Here is a 27,033-nt window from a genome sequence, read left to right as displayed (position 1 = left end):
TATATTGTATACATTTCATTATTTTCTTATTAATTTTATTATCTTTTCTTTTTATTATTTTATTATTTATTATTAATATTTCATTAAAATTGTTTAGTTCCTTTTTCAACCCATAAGTTGTCTCTCTCTCATTTTTCTCCCTTCTCTGAAGGGAGAGAGGTTAAAGAGAGCATCTGTTTGTTTATTGCCCAGCCCAGCCTAAACCACGACAAATTCAGAGCTCATATTTTAGGCTCATGTTGCAATACGAGCAGAGAATATATCAGAAGGCTCTCTACATTCTCTCTTCCCCCTTCATCCAACTGACATCTGCTGTGGAACTGGAACAAACTAGTTTCAACCAATCTTTAGTTGTTCCTTATGTGAGATTTCCATTTTGGAAGAAAGGAGATGCCTAATAAATAAACCCTGACATGAAAAAAACATTATTGAGCCTGCTGAAATGATTTGCAGGCTATTTATAATAGAATGTTTGATTAAAGTCTGCAAAAATAGTGAATTTAGTTTATATATACAGTATGTATGTGTATGTATATAAGCACATATTTGCAGATGTATTCATTTTATATACATATGTAGCAATTGAAGATTTTCTGTTTTTTAAAAACATTTTAAAACATTTCAGCATCAGATGTTTGCAGTCTCTACAATTTATTCTTCACAAATATCCTAGAGATATAATTTATGCCTTTGGTTATCTCTACTATGTGTGATAGGACTTGACATATGCTTCCAATTAGAGTTTTGTTTCAGAGAACATATTCTTCCTTTTGCCATTTTGTGTTTGTAATGGCTTTTGCACATGGTTCAAAAATTTTAAACAAACATATTTCATTTAGTAAATGTCAGCTGTTATTATTGTAAGCAATTAAATAAACACTTAACATGTGTGATTTTTTTTTTAGAAGTACAATTTTAAAATTTGATACCTAAAGCATTTGCCTTTAACTCAAAAGCAGTTTAAAATCAGCTGTTTGTATGTAATATACTTCTGCAAACTTAGTGGTTAAGAAATGCAATATTATTTTGAAAGAAACAAAGCTAATTTCCAAAGACCTAAAATTAAGTCTACCATTTTTATTTTCTTTGAGGAGTTTGAATATGCTCCCTCTCTATATTTTCCCACTGATTCTGTTTTAATAAGTAAAACAGTGAATTTCTTAGAAGCACATTCCCAGAGCATTATTTCTTTTCCAAATATCTCTTTAAGTCTAAGCAATCGTGGCAGGAAAACAGTGTATGATACTAGAGATGGGTTTTTCTGCTACTTCACCTTTCCTTCTCCTCTATGGATCATTAAATGACCTTACCTTAAAATAGTTTTCTTTGTAGGTGACATGGAAATTCTCTAATCAAAAGATGTTCCCTAAAGATTTTTATCCTGACATGTCCTTCCATGGTATCACGTGTAGACTGTCATTGTCCTGTGTTGAGCAACACAGGACTAATTTCTCTTCTAATGCTGGGGAAAACTGCACTTTCAGAAGACTCTAGTGTTTGAATTTGTGAAAATATTTATTTTATAGCCAGGGTCTGCACAGGCACTATGTCCAGCCCATAAAAAAGAACAAGCCTGCAAAAATTAACAACATAAGCACGATGATCAAAGCATTCCAAGGGTGTTCCAAACTCTCAAAAACTGTTACTATTGATGCTACCGGAACATACAAATCCTCAAGAAATCCCTCACTAAATGGCCGGTAATATAACCCAAGATCTAATTATGCGCAATACCCAAAAAGGGGCTCCTCCCATCCCAAGGTGAGTCTGACTGCGGCGATTCACAAGATGCAATCACGTAAGTGACAAAAAATGGAACGATTACAAAAGACCCAATAACATAGCAAAATACAGCCACACAAAATAACAAGGCAATGTTTTTAACTCCACATTTAGAAATGATAAGCTGCCCTAAACCAATGAGAAAAGGCATCAAACTCTTGCACCACTCCCATAGCTGCCCACATACGGCTGCACAGAGATACCAGAGAACTCCATCTACAGTCCTTTGAAACCACTCCAACAGATCCATAATGGCTGTTTTACAAATCTGATCAAATCTGTTTACAACTTCAACCCTTCAGAACTCTCAAATTAAGGCCTACAGTTCTCCCAGCACTATTCGAATTAAGTGTAAACTATCACGTAAAGTGCCAAAGTTGTTAAAATACCACACTGCATGCCAAACTTTGTTAAAATACCATGTTATATACAAAATTCATTAAAATACCACATTGGGTGCCAAATTTGTTAAGATATCATGATGGGCACAAAATTTGTTAAGGTAGCACGTTGGGTGCCAAATTTGTTATGGTTTGAGAAAAACCCATAACAATTTATTGTCATTTAAACAATATCACCCGATGACCTCTCCCCACCCAGAAAGGGGAATCGGGGAACACAAAGAAAACACAAGGGTTGAAAGATAAATAGATTAAATAGAACAAGACTAAATAATTAACAATAATACTAAAGAACCAGTATTAATCCCGATACTAATCTAAGATATACAAGAATTATACTCAGCCAAGTCTATCAGCAGGAAGCGGTGCACTCCCAGCAGTGGACAGCAAATGTCGGACACTGCAAGCACAACGGCTTCAGGAAGAAAGGAAGGCCTCAGGGGTCCGGCAATGGGGCATGGAGTTCTCTGGACTGCCACCATCAATGGGGAGAGAGAACTATGCAGCAAACTTTTCTAATTTATATTGAATGTGACATTCATGGTATGAAATAATCCTGTTGGCCAGCTTGGGTCAAATGCCCAGGCCTTGCTCCTCCTTGTCCCTGCACCTGGCAAGGTTCAAAAACACTGACACTCAAAACCACACATCTTGTGGCCTACCCTGCGTAATCAGGGAGAAAACATGAGGAATTGGGATGGAAACCCTATTTTGGCTTTACAGACATGCATATGTGAGTTGTGGAGTAAGACACCCCCAAGGTAGGGTTCTTCCAGGAGAAGTGCTGCTCCAGTTTCCAGAGAAAAGCCCCCCAGAAGGCAGAGATGGGCTTCAGAGCCTGATTTATGACACGGAACTGTCACAGATGGAAGTGGTAGGCCCTCTAGTCAAAAGTAGAGGTGCCCTGCCTCCAGCCAGGAGGAGGAGAGGGTTAATCGAGTTTATTGGACTGTGTGGATTCGATGGCCTGGCATATTAGAACCACACAAGTATAGGGCCCTGGTGGACACTGGTGCACAATGCACCGTAATGCCATCGAATCATAGAGGGGAAGAATCCATCACTATTGCTGGAGTGACAGGAGGATCTCAAGACCTGACTGTACTGGAAGCCGAAGTGAGCCTAACTGGAAATAAATGGGAACAGTTACCCATTGTGACTGGCCCGGATGCACCATGCATTCTTGGCATAGATTACCTCAGGAAAGGGTATTTTAAGGACCGGAGGGGGTACCAGTGGGCATTTGGTGAAGCGGCGGTGGAGACAGAGAAAGTTGTGCAACTGTCTACATTGCCTGGCCTTTCAGAGGACCCTTCTATTGTAGGGTTGCTGAGAGTTGAGGAACAAAATGTGCCCATTGCTACTACAATGGTGCATAGGCGACAATATCGCACTAACCGAGATTCTTTGCTCCCTATTCAGAAGTTGATTCGTCAGTTGGAAAGCCAAGGGGTGATCAGTAAGACTCACTCACCCTTTAATAGTCCCATATGGCCAGTGCGAAAGCCTAATGGGGAATGGAGACTGACAGTAGACTATCGTGGCTTGAATGAAGTCACACCACCACTGAGTGCTGCCATCCCAGATATGTTAGAACTTCACTATGAACTGGAGTCAAAAGAGGCTAAATGGTATGCTACAATGGACATTGCTAATGCTTTTTTCTCTATTCCTTTAGCAGCAGAGTGCAGGCCACAGTTTGCTTTCACCTGGAGGGGCGTCCAGTACACCTGGAATCGATTGCCCCAGGGGTGGAAACACAGTCCTACTATTTGCCATGGACTGATCCAGACTGCACTGGAGAAGGATGGAGCTCCAGAACACCTGCAATACATTGATGACATCATTGTGTGGGGTGATATAGCAGAAGAAGTTTTTGAGAAGATAATTTAAATCCTTCTGGAAGCCGGTTTTGCCATCAAACGCGGTAAGGAGATTCAGTTCTTGGGAATTAAGTGGCAAGATGGGCGTCGCCAGATCCCAATGGCTGTGATTAACAAAATAACAGCTACGTCCCCACCTACTAACAAAAAGGAAACACAAACCTTCTTAGGCATTGTGGGTTTCTGGAGAATGCATATGCCTGGTTACAGTCAGATTGTGAGCCCTCTCTATGAAGTGACTAAAAAAAGAATGATTTTAAATGGGGCCCTGAGCAGCAGTCAGCCTTTGAGCAGATTAAATGGGAGATTGTTCATGCAGTAGCCCTTGGGCCAGTCCGAACTGGACAAGATGTAAAAAATGTGCTGTACACCGCAGCCGGGGAGAATGGCCCTACCTGGAGTCTCTGGCAAAGAGCACCTGGAGAGACTCGAGGCCGACCCCTAGGGTTTTGGAGTAGAGCATATAGAGGATCAGAGGATCGCTATACTACCACTGAGAAAGAGATATTAGCGGCATATGAAGGGGTTCGAGCTGCCTCGGAGGTAATTGGTACTGAAGCACAGCTTCTCCTGGCACCTCGGTTGCCAGTGTTGAACTGGATGTTTAAAGGGAAAACTCCTTCCACACATCATGCAACTGATGCAACGTGGAGTAAGTGGGGAGAATGGCCCTACCTGGAGTCCAGGTGGGGAGGGGTCATCAGGTGATAGAATAATTGTCTAAATGACAATAAATTGTTATGGGCTTTCTCAAACCATAACAGTCATCTTCACACATCTACAACATATCCACATCAGAACTGCAAAAATGAGTGCTTTGTTTTCAAATCTGAAAGATTCGTTCATGCTTTCCCTACAAAAAGATTTAATGAAGAATTAACTCCCAAAATGTTTAAAAAAAAATCAAAGCATGCTAATTACTGGACAGAGGTGAGCTTTACTGGATTTGTGGAAACAGCAAGAGAAGTACTAAGGACCAGATCCTTAGCTGATTTCAGGGGAAGACTGCTCATTTGTATCATTTAAAGAATTTCCCCTAAGGAAAGGCTGTGGATGTTGTTTACCTGGACTTTAGTAAAAGCCTTTGACACTGTTTCCCACAGCATTCTCCTGGAGAAATTGGCTGCCCATGGCTTGGACAGGCGTACTATTTGCTGGATAAAAACTGGCTGGTTGTCTAGGCCCAAAGACTTGTGGTGAATGAAGTTAAATCCAGTTGGTGGACAGACACGAGTGGTGTTCCCCAAGGCTCAGTATTGGGGCCAGTTCTCTTTAATGTCTTTATCAATGATCTGGACGAGGGGATTGAGTGCACCCTCAGTAAGTTTGCAGACGACACCAAGTTGGGAGGGAGTGTTGATCTGCTTGAGGGTAAAAAGGCTTTGCAGAGGGATCTGGACAGGCTGGATCGATGGGCTGGGGACCATTGTATGAGATTCAACAAGGCCAAGTGCCAGGTCCTGCACTTGGGTCACAGCAACCCCATGCAGTGCTAAAGGCTCGGGGAAGAGTGGCTGGAAAGCTGCCCAGCAGAAAAGGACCTGGGGGTGTTGGTGGACAGCCGGCTTAACATGAGCCAGCAGTGTGCCCAGGTGGCCAAGAAGGCCAACAGCATCCTGGCCTGTATCAGGAATAGTGTGGCCAGCAGGGGTAGGGAAGTGATCGTGCCTCTGTACTGGGCCCTGGTGAGGCCTTACCTCGAGTGCTGTGTTCAGTTCTGGGCCCCTCACTACAGGAAGGACATTGAGCTGCTGGAGCGTGTCCAGAGGAGAGCCACCAAGCTGGTGAGGGGTCTAGAGAACAAGTCATATGAGGAGAGGCTGAGGGAACCGGGCATGTTTAGTTTGGAGAAGAGGAGGCTGAGGGGGGACCTCATTGCCCTCTACAACTACCTGAAAGGAGGTTGTAGAGAGGTGGGTGTTGGCCTCTTCTCCCAAGGGAATAATGACAGGACCAGAGGAAATGGTCTGAAGTTGGGGCAGGGGAGGTTTAGATTAGATATTAGGAAGAATTACTTTACTGAGAGAGTGGTCAGGCACTGGAATGGCCTGCCCAGGGAGGTGGTGGAGTCACCATCCCTGGAGGTATTTAAGAAACATGTAGACATGGCACTTCAGGGCATGCTCTAGTGACCAAGATTGTTTGTTTTGTTTTGGGGTTTTTTGTGTGTGTATGGTTGAACTTGATGATCTCAAAGGTCCTTTCCAACCATGAAGATTCTGTGATTCTGTAATTTATTCTGGTCTCTTGAGCAAGGGGGTGGAATGTGGGAAAGTAATGGAAGATCAGCGAGGACTGTAAACACGCTCAAGTGACTCACATGTGGGGTGCTGGAAAACACATCTATCACACTAATTGTTGCTTAGTTTTGTGTGCTCAACAAGTAGAACATCTGCACTTAGATAACACAGGCCTGGGATGGACTCAGGGGCACCTTATCGAACACGCCTGAGATTCCTGCCCTGCTCTTGAAGAGATCAAAGCACAGCAGAAAACTATGCCTGCCAGAATCCTTGAAATTCAGGCAAGAACAACAAGTCTGAGCTCTCGCGCTCTCACTCCCTTGCTAACAAGGACTCTCTCGCTAATAAGGACTCTCTCTCGCTCCATGGTGCCTGGTCCCCTGCTTGCCTGCCTCTGCCCAGGTGCTGCTTTGGAGATTCCCCTATCCATGAGGTATCAAGATTAAATTTTTTCTTTGCCTTTCGTCCATGGTTTTGTGCTTGTTCCTGTGTCCTGTCTGTGTCGGCTCACACATTGGGTAACAGGACCTGATGCAATCAGTGTGGAAGATAGTTGCAAAGAAATTAATTTCAAAGCAGATTCAATAATTTTATGTTGTGAATAGGGAGAAACAACATGATTCTATCTCACAACTAACAATGCAACAGCAAACATGCATCGATCAAAAGATGCTTTACTAGCATTACCAGTTATCAATGGATGGTTCAAGAGCACGGGTGTTTTGTAGCATTCATTTGCAAACATTTCCATGTCATCATTTCAGTGCAATTGAAGAAAGAAACCAATTGACAACTAAAACACAGGAGGGAAATGGTCAAAAGCAAATAAGCCCTGCTTTGCAATGTACCTGTTTGCAAATCAAGAGAGTGCTATAAAGAGACCAAACCTGTTCAGCCCTATAGGCTGGTCTTTGCCTTTTGGCAGAGAGTAGCAAGCTTTATAGCAGATGTTATGCAAATCCCCTTGATTTTTATTATCTAATCAAACAAAAAAAAGCAGGGCAGTTCCACCCAAGAAAAAAAAAAAAGATTAAAAAGACTGTACTATCCTTTGGGTGAAGCAGCAGTGTTCTTCTGCCACACTGGGAAGGAAGGGAAGTCTTTTCCTGTAAAAGGAAAGGCTTCTATGCAGGAAAGATTGCATGTTCTTTTCAGTTATGTCAGTTGGCTTGCTGGAAGATCCTGTTGGCTCTTCCTACTAACCTTTCTGTAAAAAGGCATTTCTTAGTAGTAATCACAGTACTACAGCATCATCAAAGACAAAAGATGTATCCTATTAAGGCAAAAGCTTTTTAAAAAATCTTGGTTCTCACCGTATAATTTCTGCTCAGACTTTTTCTATATGAAGAAATGTCATCAAATTGTACTTTAAATACACAGGCTTGTAGCAATCTGTGCAAATACTGCCTCCTGGCGACTCTTTGTATGGCTACAGGATGGGAGAAGGTGGAATCTCAAATGGCTTCTCAGGTTTGTATATACAGACAGAAATCAGAAGAGCAATCCATTTTTATTTAAGTTCAGAACAGACTTATTTACACCTATATTTGTTACTTAACAAGGAAGTGTTTTCTTTATATGAACTGTCAAAGCTAATTACATCTCCAGTTGTGCAACATTTCATTCTTATTTTACTGCCAGAATAAAAGGGCTGAAGTTTTTCTTTTAATATGGCCAGATCAGCTCTTATTTTAAAAAGTTAGAGAATGTAATATGCCGTACGATATAGAAAGATTTTAAATTATAAGAAACAGGACAGTGGAGAAAAGATGAAGTTAGAAGGTAGTTAACAAATGTAAAACTTAAAATATATCTAAACACTACCTTCTCCTTGCCTCCTCTCTAGCACTACTCTGAAGTCCCAACATTATTAGAATGCTGAATTTCCAAAGTTTAATTCTTAGTAGTTAAGAAATTTAACCAGACATCCTTAAATCTGCCTACTTGTGTGTTCATTCTATACAGGAGCAATATAGAGGCAAAGAGACACTACGTGTAATACTAAATGCTGTATAACACTGCATCTACCACACAATAGGACAGAATTTAGCTCATCTGAGAGGCATGCAATGCTGCATCCACTGTAGCCACTGCTTTCTGTAGGGCTAGAACTTGCCAGGTTTCTGTCTGCTATCCTGGCAAGACTGCCCCATAATTGAACAGCAAATTGAGGCCATATTCTTACTTACAAATTTCTTACTACTTTTCCTGATGCTTTTATTCATATGAGAATTCTTGTCTCAGACAAATCATTGTTATTCCACTCTGCTTTCATACTGCTACACCTCTTTTAAGTATGACTGGTTCTACTGCTTCTGCTAGGCAGACAGGACTCTCAAAGATAATTAGTATTGACCTCAAAGATGATTTGCATTTTTTTTGGACCTGAAGCTGTACATGCTCCATTCTATTTACAATGATATGGCAGCACAAAAGGCCAGAAACTGGATTAGCTGTGTTTGCTTGGAAATGAAGCAATCCTTGGGTGGCATAAAGATGATATGCCTGACTCTTATCCACAAAGTTCTTCCCACATGTGGGAATATGGAACATTCCAAACGTGTGAGAGCATGGCCAGAACAGCTCACACTCCAGTTGCCTTTTGCTAGGAAATTAAAATAGTTCATCAGTTTTGTCATGTAAGCCTGTGGAAAGAAGGCTGCATAGGAGTACAAGAGTAAAGACATACGGTCTGTTCATGTTTGACATTCATGCTGGACTGGATTTCCATTCATACTACATACTGGAGAGTAGCCCTGCTGAGAAGGACTTGGGGGTACTGGTGGATGAAAAGCTGGACATGAACCAACAATGTGCACTCACAGCCCAGAAAGCCAATCTTATCCTGGGCTGCATCAGAAGAAGTGTGGCCAGCAGATCCAGGGAGGTGGTTCTGCCCCTCTGCTCTGCTCTGGTGAGACCCCACCTGGAGTACTGCATCCAGCTCTGGAGACCTCAGTTCAGGAAAGACATGGACCTGTTGGAGAGGGTCCAGGGGAGGGCCATAAAAACGATAAGAGGGATGGAAAACCTCTCCTATGAAGACAGGCTGAGAGAGTTGGGGTTGTTCAGCCTGGAGAAGAGAAGGCTCTGGGGAGACCTTATTTCAGCCTTTCAGTACTTAAAGGGGGCTTATCAGAAAGATGGGGACAGACTTTTTAATAGGGCCTGTTGCGATAGGACAAGAGGTAATGGTTTTAAACTGAAAGAGGGTAGATTTAGACTAGATACAAGGAAGAAATGTTTTACAATTAAGATGGTGAGACACTGGAACAGGCTGCCCAGAGAGGTGGTAGATGCCCCATCCCTGGAAACATTCAGGGTCAGGTTGGACGGGGCTCTGAGCAACCTGATCTAGTTGGAGATGTCCCTGCTCATTGCAGGAGGGTTGGACTAGATGACCTTTAAAGGTCCCTTCCAACCCAAACTATTCTATGATTCTATGAAGAGCTTGTCCATGGTCATGCTGAGTTTGAAGTAAAACAGAAAGTTGATGTTGGATGTTTCCCAAGTCCCACAGGTCAGGCAGGAAAAATGTGGGGGAAGCAGGATTTATGTAAGTAACCCTTAAACGTAAATGACAATTTTAGGTGAGCCAGAGGAAAGCGCAGTCCCCTTACCTAGTTTCATAAGGTCCTGTAGGAGCTTCTGGCAGATGTTCACAAACCTGCTTTGCCTTGGGATTCCTTTCTTCCCAACATCCAGTTAGCTCCCTCTGCTCTCCGTGACCTTTTTTTTCCATTTAAGAGACCAAGATTCTAATTTTCAGTTCAACTGAATATGATTATAATTGGTGTAAATTATGCAAATACTTTTGTCACATTTTTCATTCTGGCTCATTCAAAGCCCTGGATCTGAAACCCACTCTGCACTGCTCTTCCAGGTCTGAATCTGTAGAGCAAGCCCATTTCTAGTTTCAGAAATCTTTGTCTGGTTGATCATATTAGTAATTATGATTTGCATGAACGTAAGTCACTACATTTATATTTGAGTTAGTGGATGAATGCCATCAGATGAAACTGTCCTTTAGTAAGTCCTTTGCAACACATAATTCTGCTGAGGGCATAACAAAGGCCCTTTGTGTTATTGCACAGTGGAGCCAAAAATGTTCTCAAAGCAAAGTTTGCTTTCAATGCAATTACATACAGCTCATACATAAAACAGCTTGTCATGCTGTAGCCAAAAATGTAGTCCTTTAGATTCCATTAACATCTTCATCTCTATATATTAACAATAGAAACAAATGTATGGTAAGACCACTTATATTTCACTGGTTCCTTTCTTTTATTCTATTTGATACATTACTTCTTGTCTAAGGACACAATCTTACTGCTGGCACAAATGTCTGCCTGCACAAACAGCCTTGCACCATTGGGAGTTCAGTCAGTGAATTCAGGATTGTTTTGATATATTTTGGGGTAGTGCCTGTTACTGATCCTAACTGGAGACTTTAAAATCTGCAGAAAATGTAGCAAATACTTTGCAAATACTGCAGAGAAGGATTAAAATAAAGACGGGATTTTTTTTTATATTAGGTGTGCTAAGAACAGGAGAATGTATTCAAACTTTCCAGTGAAAGCTTAGATGCCTAAGATTGCATTTTAGGGAATTAAATATGTCTTCAGCCATATCTATCAGCTGAAGCAACCTGTCAGGATGATCCATTTGGAAACTCCTCAACAATTAAATGATCCTTCTGCACTTGAAATGATGGAAACAATTTTGGATCCCCCAATGTTGGTGGGAGAATCAGACAATACTCCCTACAAGAAAGTACCATAATTCAGCTGAGAAATTTTGTTCCTTAGTCATTTTTCCTCACATTCTTGCATCCTTCCCTTCCACAGTATAATGACTGTAGAGCCAGATGCCGATCATATCCTAATTCTCCATTGTGTTCTCTCTCGTATTTCAGCATTTAATATCTTTCTTTTGGAGGGCACTAATGGGAAAGAAAATTATGATAATTCACAGTGCCGTCTCATTCCTCAGTAGTGTATGTTTCTCTGCCACTACAACATCTGCATTTATATGGTTCCAGGAAGAATCACTTTTTACAGAAATAATTTTCCTTGTATAGAAATCCATAGTCAGTAAAGGGCTGCCATAATGACCCATCTCATCCTCATCCTTAGTCATAGTGAAAAGACAGAAGGGATGTGATGGCTATGCCACAGTAAGAGGTGGAACAGACTGAAGGACGGCTGGTAGCTGAAATACTTCAGAAATATATAAATGCTGCCCTTCTCTGCTGCAGACAGGTCAATTCCCTGGAGACCTGTGCTAGTTTTGACTGGGATAGAGTTAATTTTTTCCATAGTAGCTTGTATGGGACTATGTTTTGGATTTGTGCTGAAAACAGTGTTGATAATTGTCACGTTAATAGGGTGTTAGTTTTTTTTCTGTTTCAGAGCTGAGGGCCCTAAGACAGCTCAGCGTTTGCCTGTCTCAGATCCTGCCAAAAGCTTTCACTGGAACAGCATCACAAAGCTGTAAAGATAAATTATTTCCCATTTCAGAGCCCTGCTAAGGGCCTTCACTGAAACAGTTCAACATTTGCCCATTTCAGAGCCCCGCAAAGGTCTTTCACTGAGATAGTTAGCAAAAAAGATAAAATGATTTATTGAAGCGACAGATATAACAGATTTAGGATTGCCATTGATAAATGGACTAGCTGCACTAGCACAAATATACTACAATAATGCTAGCAAAATAAATGAACAAATGAACAAATGAGTAAATGAATGAATGAATAAATGCTGTCCTGGGAGTTCTTTCACCAAGAGGTGAAGGTGTAATGTTTACCAAGAAGGCGTCCCTGTCTTGGTAGAGGAAGAGGGGCACAGCCCGTCAACTGTCCCTTCTAGGTCTCAAGTTTCTTCTTCCTCGGAGACATCTCTTGATTGTGTGTAGGTGTATAGGTGTGTAGGTGTATACCTATACCCAGGTACCCCCCGTATTGCCCCTTATATCCTAACCTTACCTGATCCCTTCTCTGGGGTGACGTTTTAGCATGATTTGGGTGGAGAGTCAGATGCTATAGTCATATATGTTTAGCATGTTCTTCTTTTTGCTCATTATCATACTTAGGGGCGTCAACTTTAATATTGATTTTGTGGATAATTAAGCAAAAGGTCTCACTCCGGGCACCGTGGCCTTCCCGTTTCTGTGCTAAAGCTGTTAATCTGTTTATTCCTTCACTCCTGCGACTTTGAGCCAAACCAGGGCCGTCCTACCACCACAAGACTCCCTCCTTCTGCTGTTTTTCACACCAGCCTGTCAGCTCTCCCCTCACAGGGTTCAAACAGGAGATAAGCAGTCATCAGTGCTGTTAACCGCTTATCTACCAAATTCCCACAATAATACAGGGATGTTTTTGTTATGCTGAGCAGCGCTTACACAGTCAAGGCTTTTTCTGCTTCTCACACCACCCTGCCAATGAGTAGGCTGGGGGCACACAAGAAGTTGGGAGGGGACACAGCCAAGACAGCTGACCCCAACTGACCAAAGAGATATTCCATACCATATGACGTCATGCTCAGCATATAAACTGGGGGAAGAAGAAGGAAGGAAGGGGGAATGTTTGGAGTTATGGTGTTTTGTCTTCCCAAGTAACCATTATGCATGATGAAGCCCTGCTTTCCTGGGGATGGCTGAACACCTGCCTGCCAATGGGAAGTAGTGAATGAATGCCTTGTTTTGCTTTGCTTGCACGCGTGGCTTTTGCCTTACCTATTAAACTGTCTTTATCTCAACCCACAAGTTTTCTCACTTCTACTCTTTCGATTCTCTCCCCATCCCACTGGGAGGGAGTGAGCGAGTGGCTGTGTGATGTTTAGTTGCCAGCTGGGGTTAAACCGCAACAGTCCTTTTTGGCACCCAACATGGGGCTGGAAGGGTTTGAGATAACAACAGATTTGATTGGCATGTGCTAGATCTAATTTATAGCTGTTATTGCTGTTTAGCTATTAATTGACAGGCTTCTGTGCTTGCCATGAGGCTTGCTTGTCTTACCATTATTAGAGTCTAGTGCTCATTAGTGGCTGCTTTTTCCTTTTGTTGCTTGCTGTACTGCTCATCATCTTACTCTGCTGTGCCCGGGAACATTTTGACAACAGCAATGGCAATGTGCCTGGGCTGGCAGATGGCCAGGGCTTTGCTGCTGTTTCTGTGCTGCTGTACTGGACAGGCTGGACCTCCAGTGTGAACTTGAGTTGAAAGGACTGTGACCTGTGGATGAGTCCACATGGGAGCAGGACACCCAGAAGCGTCTGTGGCCATGGATAAGTCCATGCCAAAGCATATACATCTCAAAGCATCTGTGGCCATGGTTATGTCCATGCTGCAGCAGGTATACCTCTGAAGGGATTGTGGCCCAAGGATAAGTCCACACTGGAGAAGGTACATCTCAAAGCATCTGTGGCTGTGTATAAGTCCATGCTGCAGCAGATACACCTTGAAGGAGCGCCTCAAAGCATGTGGCCATGGATAAGCCCATGACAGAGCAGGTACTCCCCTGGAGGGACTGTAGCCATGGGTAAGGCCACGCTGGAGCAGGTATATCTCTGAAGGCATTGTGGCTATGCTTGAACAGGTGCATCTCAAAGGGACTGTGGCTGTGGATAAGTCTATGCCGCAGCAAATATACCCCTGAAGAGACTGTGGCTCATAGATAAGGCTCCACTTGGAGCAGGTACACCCCTAAGGGACTGCAGTCTGTGGATAAGTCCAAGCCGGAGCAGGAGCAAGTGAAGGAGTTCATTGCTATGTTAAACCCTATGGTCTGGTCCAAAGAGACCAGGGGTGGAGATTATAATGGAAATACCTTTAAATTGTTGTAACTCAGTATTTGAGCTGCATGTTATAGGAATTACTATAGCAAGAACACCTGAATCAATGGAGGACAAGACTTACAAGAAGTAGTGCAAGTGCAGCAGTGACCCGACCTGAGCTGGCTTTGGTGCCCAATAACTTCACACAGCACACCATCTCTCCTGTCCTGAGTGACCACCATAACAGATGGAGCCCAAAGTCATGGACTAAATGAACTCAGGGGACATTTTGTGGACATTTGTGGACATTTTATGGGCATTTTATGAACTTTTTACAGGGGTCATCCATAGAATGAGAGAATGATATTGGTGTATTGTATCAAAGGATGGGAAGGGGAGTGGTGGTTAATGAGGATGTATTGGATAGTGTGAGACCTGAGCATGACATAAAAGATATGGAATAAGGGGTGGAGAATGTGCTGGTTTTGGCTGGGATAGAGTTAATTTTTTCCATAGCAGCTTGTATGGGACTATGTTTTGGATTTGTGCTGAAAACAGTGTTGATAATACAGGGATGATTTTGTTATGCTGAGCAGCGCTTGCACAGAGTCAAGGCTTTTTCTGCTTCTCACACCACCCTGCCAATGAGTAGGCTGGGGGCACACAAGAAGTTGGGAGGGGACACAGCCAAGACAGCTGACCCCAACTGACCAAAGAGATATTCCATACCATATGATGTCATGCTCAGCAATTAAAAGCTGGGGGAAGAAGAAGGAAGGAAGGGGGGACGTTCGGAGTTATGGTGTTTTGTCTTCCCAAGTAACCATTACGCGTGATGGAGCCCTGCTTTCCTGGAGATGGCTGAATACCTGCCTGCCGATGGGAATGAATTCCTTGTTTTGCTTTGCTTGCATGCATGGCTTTTGCCTTACCTATTAAACTGTCTTTATCTCAACCCACAAGTTTTCTCACTTTTACTCTTCTTATTCTCTCCCCCATCCCACTGAGGGGGGAGTGAGCGAGTGGCTGTGTGGTGCTTAGTTGCTGGCTGCGATTAAACCACGACAAGACCTCAGATTAAAGTAGTCAAGACTTGTACAGAGCACAATTTACTTTGCTAAGAAAGCATGAACCAGATGCCACCATTGGAAAATTTCTCTTAGTATTGGGAAAAAAGTCCCTTTCCATCTCAGTTTCTGAATTATTTTTTATCAAGAAGCAAAAGACAATTCTGACCCTGACACAACTTACACAATTGGAGCAGTATGTAGCTATTATTCATAGAATCATAGAATCATCTAGGTTGGAAGAGACCCTTGGGATCATCGAGTCCAACCATCTACCCTACTATACAAAGTTCTCCCCTATACCATATCCCCCAACACCACATCTAAACGTCTCTTAAACACATCCAGGGATGGTGACTCAACCACCTCCCTGGGCAGCCTATTCCAATGCCTGACCACTCTTTCTGTGAAAAATTCTTTCCTAATGTTCAGTCTAAACCTACCCTGTTGGAGCTTGAAGCCATTCCCTCTCGTTCTGTCATTAATTACCTGTGCGAAGAGACCAGCACCAACCTCTCTACAGTGTCCTTTCAAGTAGTTGTAGAGAGTGATGAGGTCTCCCCTCAGCCTCCTCTTCCTCATACTAAACAGTCCCAGCTCCTTCAACCGCTCTTCATAGGATTTGTTTTCCAGGCCCTTCACCAGCTTCGTTGCCCTCCTCTGCACTCGCTCCAGCACCTCGATCTCTCTCTTGGATTGAGGTGCCCAAAACTGGACACAATACTCGAGGTGTGGCCTCACCAGTGCTGAGTACAGGGGCACAATCACCTCCCTACTTCTGCTAGTCACGCTGTTTCTAATACAAGCCAGGATGCCATTGGCTTTCTTGGCCACCTGGGCACACTGCCGGCTCATATTCAGCCGCTTGTCAATTAGGACCCCCAGGTCTCTTTCTTCCAGGCAGCTTTCCAGCCACACTTCCCCAAGCCTGTAGCGCTGCTTGGGGTTATTGTGGCCCAAGCGCAGAACCTGGCACTTGCCCTTGTTGAAACTCATACCATTGATGTTGGCCCAATGATCCAATCTATCTAGGTCTCTCTGTAGAGCTTCCCTATCCTCCTGGGAATCAACACTCCTGCTTAACTTGGTGTCATCTGCGAACTTGCTGATGATACACCCTATGTCCTTGTCGAGATCATCAATAAAGACATTAAACAGAAATGGTCCTAACACTGAGCCCTGAGGCACACCACTTGTGACCGGCCGCCAGCTGGATTTAAATCCATTGAGCACCACTCTTTGGGACCTTCCAGTCAGCCAGTCCTTGATCCAGCAGATCGTATGCTCATCCAGGCCGTGTGAAGCCAGTTTTTCCACAAGAATTGTATGGGGGACAGTATCGAATGCTTTTCGAAAGTCCAGGTATACAATATCAACAGCCTTTCCCTCGTCCAATAATCTGGTTATCTTGTCATAGAAGGAGATCAGGTTCATCTGGCAGGACCTGCCTTCTATAAACCCATGCTGACTAGGCCTGATCCCCTGGTTGCCCGTTATGTGGGTTTTGATGGCACTCAAGATGACCTGCTCCATGACCTTCCCTGGTATCGAGGTCAGGCTGACAGGTCTATAGTTTCCTGGATCCTCCTTTTTGCCTTTCTTGTAGATGGGTGTTACATTTGCCACCCTCCAGTCCATTGGGACCTCCCCAGTTAGCCATGACTTCCTGTAAATGATGGAAAGCGGTTTGGCGAGCACGTCTGCCAACTCTTTCAGCACTCTTGGGTGTAGCCCATCCGGTCCCATAGACTTGTGTGCATCCAAGTGGCATAGCAGGTCACTGATCTCTTCCTCTTTAATCGTGATTAACTTCCTGACACAGCTGGTTAGTGAGCCAACTAGGGAAGGAGCACTACTAGATCTGCTGTTTGTAAACAGAGAGGAACTTGTGGGGGATGTAACGGTTGGAGGCCATCTGGGGTACAGTGATCATGAAATGATAGAGTTTCTGATTCTCAGGGAAGCGAGAAAGGGAACCAGCAGGACTGCCATCATGGACTTCCAGAGGGCAGACTTTGGTCTTTTCAAGAGTCTGCTTGACAGAGTCCCTTGGGAGGCAGCCCTGAAGGGCAAAGGAGTCCAGGAAGGCTGGACATTTTTCAAGGAGGAAGTCTTAAAAGTGCAGGAGCAGGCCATCCCTGTGCGCAGGAAAGCGAGCTGTCGTGGGAAGAGACCGGCCTGGCTGAACAAAGAGATAAGGTCACAGCTCAGGGAAAAAAGGAAAGTTTATGTCCTTTGGAAAAAAGGACAGGCTACTTGGGAAGATTACAAAGGTGTAGTAAAGTTATGTAGGGAAAAGATTAGAAAGGCCAAAGCTCAGCTAGAACTTAACCTGGCCCTGGATGTTAAAAACAATAAAAAGAATTTCTATAAATATATTAATAGCAAGAGGAGGACTCGGGAGAACCTCCACTCTCTCCTGGATATGGGAGGTAACATAGTGACAAAGGATGAGGAGAAGGCTGAGGTACTGAATGCCTTCTTTGCCTCAGTCTTTAGCAGTGGAGTAGGGTGTCCCCCGAGTACCCAGACCCCTGAGCTAGCAGTTAGGGGTGGGGAGCAGGATGAAGCCCCCGTAATTCTAAAGGAGATGGTGAGGGACTTGTTCCATAACCTCGACATAAACAAGTCTATGGGCCCAGATGGGATTCACCCGAGGGTTCTGAGGGAGCTGGCAGAAGTGCTTGCAGAGCCACTTTCCATCATCTACCAACAGTCGTGGCAAACTGGGGAGGTCCCAGCCGACTGGCGCCTAGCAAATGTGACGCCCATCCACAAGAAGGGTCGGAAGGATGATCCAGGGAACTACAGGCCTGTCAGTTTGACCTCGGTGCCTGGGAAGGTGATGGAACAGGTCATCCTGAGTGCCATTATGCAACACATGAAGGATGCCCAGGTGATCAGGCCCAGCCAGCACGGGTTCATGAGGGGCAGGTCCTGCTTGACAAACCTGATCTCCTTCTATGACAGAGTGACTCGCTTGGTGGATGAAGGAAAGGCTGTGGATGTTATTTACCTAGACTTTAGCAAGGCCTTTGATACAGTGTCCCACAGTATTCTCCTGGAGAAACTGGATGCTCATGGCTTAGATGGGTATACTCTCCGCTGGGTTAAAAACTGGCTGGAGGGCTGGGCCCAGAGAGTGGTGGTGAATGGAGTGAAGTCCAATTGGCGACCGGTCATGAGTGGTGTCCCACAGGGCTCGGTACTGGGGCCGGTTCTCTTCAACATCTTTATCAATGATCTGGACGAGGGGATCGAATGCACCCTCAGCAAATTTGCAGATGACACCAAGCTGGGTGGCAGTGTTGATCTGCTGGAGGGTAGAGAGGCTTTGCAGAGGGATCTAGACAGGCTGGCTGGATGGGCTGAGACCAACGGGATGAGGTTCAATAAGGCCAAGTGCCGGGTCCTCCACTTGGGTCACAACAATCCCAGGCAGCGCTACAGGCTTGGGGCAGAGTGGCTGGAGAGCTGCCTGGCAGAAAAGGACCTGGGGGTGTTGGTGGACAGCCGGCTGAACATGAGCCAGCAGTGTGCCCAGGTGGCCAAAAAGGCCAACAGCATCCTGGCCTGTATCAAGAACAGTGTGGTGAGTAGGACCCGAGAGGTGATCGTCCCCCTGTACTCGGCACTGGTGAGACCCCACCTCGAGTACTGTGTCCAGTTTTGGGCCCCCTACCACAGGAAAGACATTGAGATGCTGGAGTGGGTCCAGAGAAGGGCAACGAAGCTGGTGAGGGGTCTGGAGCACAAGTCTTACGAGGAGAGGCTGAGGGAGCTGGGGTTGTTCAGTCTGGGGAAGAGGAGACTGAGGGGAGACCTTATCGCTCTCTACAACTACCTGAAAGGAGGCTGTAGAGAGGCGGGGGTCGGTCTCTTCTCCCAAGTTACAGATGATAGGACAAGGGGTAATGGCCTCAAGTTATGCCAGGGGAAGTTCAGGTTAGATATTAGGAAATATTTCTTTACTGAAAGGGTTATCAGGCATTGGAATGGGCTGCCCAGGGAGGTGGTTGAGGCACCATCCCTGGAGGTATTCAAGAGAGGAGTTGACATGGTGCTCGGGGATATGGATTAGTGTTGGGTGGTGTGGTGGTGTGTGTGGGGGTTGTGTGTGGTGTGTTGTGTGTGTGGGTTTTGTTTGTTGTTTTTTTTTTCCCATTGGTTGGACTAGATGATCTCAAAGGGTCCCTTCCAACCTAGGTGATTCTGTGATTCTGTGATTCTGTGATGCTCTCATTCTGCTTCCCCTCCCTGTCTCCTAGCTCATGAGGCTGGGTGTCCAGGGAACAGCTAGTTCCACTGCTAAAGACTGACGCAAAGTAGGCATTGAGCACCTCAGCCTTTTCCTCATCCTTGGTGATTATGTTTCCCTCTGCATCCGATAAAGGAGGGAGATTTTCCCTAATCCTCCTTTTGTTGTTAATGAATTTATAGAAACATTTTTTATTATCCTTAACAGCTGCAGCTAGGTTGAGCTCTAGCTGCGCTTTGGCTTTCCTTATTTTCTCCCTGCACAGCTTTGCTACATCTTTATAGTGTTCATGAGAGACTTGCCCCCTCTTCCAAAGCTCGTAGACTCTCCTTTTGTTTCTGAGATCCAGCAAGAGATCCCTGTTTAGCCAGGCTGGCCTCCTACCCTGCCTACTTGTTTTTCGGCACACGGGGACAGCCTGCTCCTGTCCCTTTAAGACTTCTTTCCTGAAGTATGTCCATCCTTCCTGGACTCCTGTATCCTTAAGGGCATCCTCCCAAGGGATTTTGTCTAGCAGTCTTCTGAACAGATTAAAGTTTGCCCTCCGGAAGTCTAAGGTGGCAGTTTTGGTAACCCTTTGCTGCGATGGAGAGACGGGACGCAGCTTGATGCAAGCAAAATGTCGGTTTATTACAAGTTTCACATATACAGATTCAAGGCTACATACATAGATCACAAAATAGCGTGTTCCTTTCTAATTGGTTACTTCTTACATCAGGCACTGGCTGATTGGTTGCTGTTAGGGTCTGTTTTATGTTATACAGCACGTATACATGTCCTGTTTAAAGAAGGCTTACTGCCCAACATAAGATAAGCATCCTTTGTTCTCCTTTTGACCCCGGGGGGCAGAGAGTAAACATTCTTTTGCTCCTCATTTTACCTCCTCCTAGGCTAGCTTGTTTTGTTCCCCCAGGGCTTGTGACCAACAAGTTCCAGCACGTCCATTTCCTTCTTTTCATTCTTTTCTATCAGTTGTGTGACAGACGATGTTTTGCTAAGGCTTTGGCCTTCAACCCTTCTCCTTGTTTCTCCAAGGATAGAGAACTCAATCATCTCATGATCACTGTGCCCTAGACGGCCTCCAACCTTTACTTCCCCCACAAGTTCTTCCCTGTTCACAAGGAGCAGGTCTAGGAGGGCACTTTCCTTGGTCGGCTCACTTATCAGCTGCATGAGGAAGTTATCCTCCACACATTCCTGAATCACCATTTCATATTCCCACCAACAGGCTGGGAACCACATCATCAGAGATCCGTAGTCCTCCAATTCTTCCCTTTCACTTCCTTGCACTACTCTGGAGGAAAAAAAGTATTATTGCAAGTGTGCCACTTCATTGCTACATAGTCTGGCACATAACCAGGATATAGCTAATGGTCTAGCACCACCTGGCCCACCTCTGTCAGGAGAAGAGTAGCTTGTAATAGAAAGTAGTGACTCTACAGGAGCTCTGCAGTAGGTTATAGTAGTAGCTTTGTGTCCTCTGCTACTATCAATCACCTGCATTTGCTTACACTCCATACTCTACTCACTCTACTGGTAGCAACAACTGGGAGCAAGGAAAGCATCCAACCCCCTTTCACATTTACCACACGCACAAGTAGGCCAGGCCACGTTCTTGTCTTAAATCACTATCTATATAAATGCAGCCTGGAAATACTAACAATGACAAGATAAAATTGTGACACAGGGCATGAAACAGATCCCTCACTGGCACAGAGGCTTCTGGCTTTGATAGCAATAAGCAAAACTCTGGAATACCTTTTTGAATGGCATTCAAAGACAGAACCCAGAAAGAAACAAGATAACAGAACGTACATTACAAAGGCACATTCAACCTAAGCCAAACTAAACTAATTGCAAAAATTCCTTTGCTATTCAGCTCACTTGCCCAAAAATCTGAAATTGCCTGTTCGTTACTTTGCAGAAAATTAAAATGTAAATTCTATAAAAATTAATGGAAAAGTACATAAAATACATGATCCCTCACCATGATAGATAATATCATTGCACAGAAAGCCTAATTTTGCCTGTTTCATGGTAAGAAACATCACAAGGGAACAGATGGTATAAATCAAATAGAGCTCTTCATCAAAAAGAAGTAAGTTTTGCTCCAAGGATCAATATGCATTTTATATGTATTGCTAAGTCTCTGTAAATAAAATTGTTTAAATGACTGCTTGTCTAAGCAGTTTCAAGCTAGCTGATAAGTTGCACTGCCAAAAATACTTCTTCATTTGAAAGCCAGAGAAAAAAGTAAACCCATGAGGAGTGTTCTGTGCCAGGGAAGGAAAACTCTCTATATACATTTCAAATGTGTGTCACAAAAAAAGGTTGGCAGATATGGGATCCAGCAGAGAAGAACCTACAAGATGTCCCTTCTAAATTTAAATTTCCAGCAGCAGAAAACAAAACAAACCAAAATTAACAAAGGCATTTTGGACTCTTGAAACTTTAAGCAAAGGGAAGAGTCCGCCAAAGCAGGACTCCCTGTAGCAAACCTCAAGGTAATGCACTTCAGTCTTAACACACCATAACCATCCATATATCTCTGGAATACCACACTGGCAGTCTGGGCCATAAATTCTATCTTTAGGCACTATCTGCCCACACTTCAACAAAAAACTTCAGGCTTAAATAATTAAAATATTGATCAAATTCATTAGACACTCAATGGGAAAAGAAAAACTAGAAAAATCAAGTTAAAATTTTTCCTTAAAAAATGTCATTAAAATATGTGGTGTTTAGACAATTGACTGCTCACTGAACAGCAATTCCAAAGTAGAACTAAACCCTTGTGGTTTACTCAGTTTCCTACAATAAAGCCATAAAAAATATTTTGTAGTTCTCCATCAGCTAAGTTCCCAACAAACGAGTCTCTGATCTGTGGACAATTGCAGCACTTCACTGAAATTGCTGGCATGCTAATTATCTTCCACCCAGCCTATCTGAGGAAACAATTTAGAGGGATCCCTTTGTTTAGTGATGGCTAAAATTGCAGAAAATCAGTCCCACAGGGACTAAACCACACTGAAGGTGGGGCAACAGCTGAGCTGTAGGGTCCCATGGGTTCTCCTTGAGTGTGGTAAATAACGTGGATGTATGGGATTGATTTGAATGCAGAACAGTATGTGTGTAGGCATGCATATGTATACATGTTCTTAACAAACAGTGCAGTGAAGAGAAACTCTACAGATGCAGATAAACAAGTCAGCAAAAAAAAAGCAAGACACGACCAGAGAAACAGTGGCAGGAACACTACCATGAACAAAACTAAAGCAGCTTTTGGGCTGTCTGTGCTGAAAAAGGCTTGTAACTGAGAACAGAGAAACTTGCTCCTGTTACTTGAGTTCAAATATACTCAAAGAAATACACTCAGCCTCTCTAAAAGTACTGGATTGCATTAAAAAATACCTAGCTACATCTTCAGTTTCTTCTTTTACTGGAAATACCACCTGAGATTCCTCCCAAACTGATTAATTATTCATGCCAAAACAGAGAAGCAACATTAAGGTAGAAAATTTGGGAAGCATTACAGGAATTGGAACTAAAATCTGAAATCAGAAGATTATCTGGAATGTATCTGCAACTCATTTAATTTCTGGGGTTTGGGTGTATGCTTTTGAAACTGAAATAAAGAATGCCTTCAACTACTTGATTTATGAAAGTTGCACAATGCCATGTCTGTACTTTGTGTCTATATAAAACTGTTGACTAAAAAAACCCTGGGTTGGAATTCAGTTTTGATGGAAACAGACCTCCTTAGTGCCCTCTCTAGCAGCCAAATTGCTACCTCCAGAATGCAGACTGCCATCAGTCTCACCTGCTCCTTCCTCATCTCTCCTGTCTATCAGGAAGCAAACAGAATGCACATACCGACAAGGTTAGTGAGAACAGCACAAGTTGTTACTGAACAAAAACACTATATTGGAAAAGAAAACATACCACATATATATTACAAATTAATTACACAATTTGCTCTATTTCCTTGAACAAAAACAACAAAAAGTTAAAAAGAAGAAACAATGCAGTGATTCAACCAGACCCGTATATTATATTGTATTTCAGAGTCTTATCTGTGCTGCTCCAGACACTACTTTGGTTGAGGTACAAATCTATGTACTTGCTGAACACTGGAATATACTCAGACTATTATTTCCCTCCCTATTGCTATTGTAAGAGCTCACAAGAGGTTGTAAATAATGCCCCTTTCAGAGATGCCTTCACATTGGAATCAAAAAGGTCTCACAGGAACTGGGAGTTTTAGCTAGAAATCAGAAATAACCTTGCAATTGGAAATGCCAATTGCAAAATGAAAGAAAATGGAAGTAAAAAGTATGCAGAGAAGAGCTGGTCAAAGATAAATGCACAAAGATTATTGCTTTGATTTAAATTTTAATGATTTTTGAGGGAAGAAAATAAAAAAATAAAATATCTTTATAATGTATATACTTATGAGCAAGGGAGAAAACAATTTGGAAATTAAAAAAAATATTTTAGGGTCGAAATTTCAGTTCAGTTTTGTCACAAACCAAAAACATTTTAAGTCAAATTACATTTTCTAAGGAAAATTTAGTAGAGAAAATCCCTTTTATTAATCCAATAGTGTAGCTAGATTTTAACTGGTGTACCCAAAGAAGGCCAAGCAACAAGAATAAAAGTGATGGAATTAGAGAGGAAAGAGGAAAACAATAACCAAATTAGGAAGAAAACAAAAGCAGGGAAAGTAGAGCTTGAGGAAAGACTGAAACAAACTGCTTACCTCTTGCTGCTGTGCTCTGAAAGGTTTAATGTGGAGGAATGGCTGAGTGAAAAAGGGCATGACTTGATTACAATGAGCAACCCAGTGTTTGATAGGGATGAAAGCCCGGAGGAGGCTGTGAACTCTCCTTGAGAAACAGAAGTATGAAGAAGTAGCTACATGATAAGCAAGAGATAAGCGGTACTGCCTCCGGGAGATAGAGAAACATCTGCTGCGCGTGGACAAGAGGTCTGCACTAATTGTGTGAGCGCTCTAGGCGCGTGAACAGAGACTGTAAGCCAATCGTATAATTGTTGCTAGCGCGTGCTCTGCTTGTCTGTCTTTATATACTCTGTGTGAACTTGAATAAAGGGAGAACGACCATACTCATATTGAGACTCATCGTTACTCCGGGTCCGTCTCCCACTCCGACATCTGGTAGCAGAGGATGCACAGAGATCCATAGCTCAGCGGGACTGAGTTCTCCGAGTCTGCGGTAAGCAGCTAGAGGAGGGGAGTGGGAAACCACGGCTGGGAGAAGTGCTGCTCGAGCGCAAAGGCGGGAGCAGACAACGGTGCGAGGTGGCCTCTCGCCTCCCAGGCGCAGTGATGCAAGTAGAAGCTGCGGCCACGCTACTCGCTGGAATCCTCTCTAAGAGAGGGAATGAAGTACCGGCGAAACTGTTGATAAAGTTAATTAAATTAGGACAGCGATGGGGTCATTTTTCTGACACACCTATGCTGTTTTCTGTTTCGGAATGGCGAGATTTTGGAGGGACGATGTGGCAAAAAAACAATCGAGGGGGACGAAAAAGAGGAGAAGGAGATAAAGACCGTCCGTGGGTTGTGGCATACTGTGCTAGAGACTTTAGAAGCGATGAAAGCGGAGCGGGAAGTAGCCTGTGCAGCTGCTCAAATGTTAGGTCCAGGAGCGGCCGCCTTAAAACCTGAAAGTAAGCCTGGACCTATTGTGCGGTTCTTTGGGCTGCCCGCGGTAAAGGGAATGACCGGGACTGTGTGTAAAACTGTTGCTGAAATTCGAGCTAATGAGGACTCTGACCCTCCTGAGAAAAGTAAAGACTTGCCGCTGAACCCCTTGCAAAACTCGGGAAAAGCAGGAGTGATGCGAAACCAAAACAGAAAAGTAATGCAAATGCGGAAGCGCCTCCTCAGAAAACTCCAGCAGGGGAGGGGCCTGAAACGTCTACTGATCTCATCGATTTGGGAGGAGCAGCGTGTCGGCCTCCGCCCACAGCACCGCCTCCAGCAACTCCGCCTCTCTTGTATCCACCGCTACCCGCCTCCAGTGACTCGTCTGGTCCACCAACTCCACCTCCCGACAAGAGTCGTAAACTGTCCACAGACAAAGTGCTACAGACAGTTTTAAGGCGCCTCGATGAGTTAGATTTACGTGTGGCGAGGAAGGATGATAACATGTCTTCCTGGCTAGTGAATTCCTCAACACCTCCGAGAACTGCACGCTGGAATGGCATTATTAGAGACGCTATATTAGAAGGACAGTGGGGAGCAGCCACTAGTCTGGGCGGAACTCCACCTCTTGCGTGTCCCGTTGTACATGTAAACAATACTGGCAAATGGGAACCACATGATTGGAAAATTTTACAACAAGCTTGCACCACCATCTCAACTTATGGAGTAAAATCTGAGGCTACCCGACAAATTGTTAGCTGGATTTTTTCTGCTGATCTCATGTGTCCATATGATTGTCGTAACCTAATGAGACTGTTGCTTACTCCAACACAATATTTGTTGTGGGAGTCCTCCTGGCAACAATGAGCCATGAATGAAGCATCTCGAAGACAAGGGGAGGGAGACCCCCTCCGTGGAGTCACGGCAGAGATGTTCGCAGGGCACGGAAAATTTAGTGACTTGCAAGTACAGTTGACGTTTCCAGCAAACCTATTACAGCGATCAGCGCAACTTGCCCTAGAGGCGTTTCTCGGCCTCCCAGGATCTACTATTCCGTCATTTGGTACCATGATGCAAGGAACTACAGAAAAATATAGTAACTTTGTTGACCGACTGTGGGAAGCAATCATGAATCACCCTGATTTAGATGACAGCAGCAAACAACAGATGTTCAAAGTATTGGCTTTTGACAATGCCAATAAGACCACCAAGCAAATTCTAGCCGGTCTACCAAAAGGAGCAGGCGTTGAAGAAATGTTATTGAGAGTAGAAAGGACTGAAGCTCAAAAACAAAGCACCACGGTCCATCATAGACTCCAAAATTTGACCACAAAAAACCAAGCTCGCGACTCAATTGCGCACACTGACTGACGTCCAAACCCTGCTTGGAGACATTCAATGGGTGCGGAACTGTGTTGGCATCTCCAATACCGACATTGCACCCTTAACAGAATTATTGAGAAGCAATCATCCAGCCGACGGCGTTACTCTGACGGCGACGCAGCAAGCAGCACTACAACAAATTGCACAAAAACTGCAGTCGACGTGGTCATCTCGACGCATTTTAATGTTGCCAGTGTCTCTGATAATATGTAATGGGAAAGATTCACCATATGCAGTCATCTGTCAGTGGCAAAACAAAAAGGGGGAACTTGCTACTCTCTTCTTCTTTGGTGATGCCACTGACAAATGCGAAGGGAAGGTAACAAAAGAGAATGTGTTCAATGTCTTAGAATGGGTGTTCTTAAGTGTACAACCAAAAACGAGCATTCAAACGCGAACTGAAGCAGTAGGTGAATTGATACGAAAAGGAAGATCACGAATCATAGAAATCAGTGGTAAAGAACCAGAGGATATTAGCATACCTGTTAACGCTGTAGATTTAGAATGGTGGCTGCGCAATGACGCTGCCATGCAAGAAGCCTTGTTAGGCTACAGTGGGAGAGTGCATTCACAACA

Source organism: Numenius arquata, chromosome W (assembly GCF_964106895.1).
Source record: "Numenius arquata chromosome W, bNumArq3.hap1.1, whole genome shotgun sequence".
NCBI lineage: Eukaryota > Metazoa > Chordata > Aves > Charadriiformes > Scolopacidae > Numenius > Numenius arquata.
Note: the sequence above shows the minus strand (reverse complement) of the source record.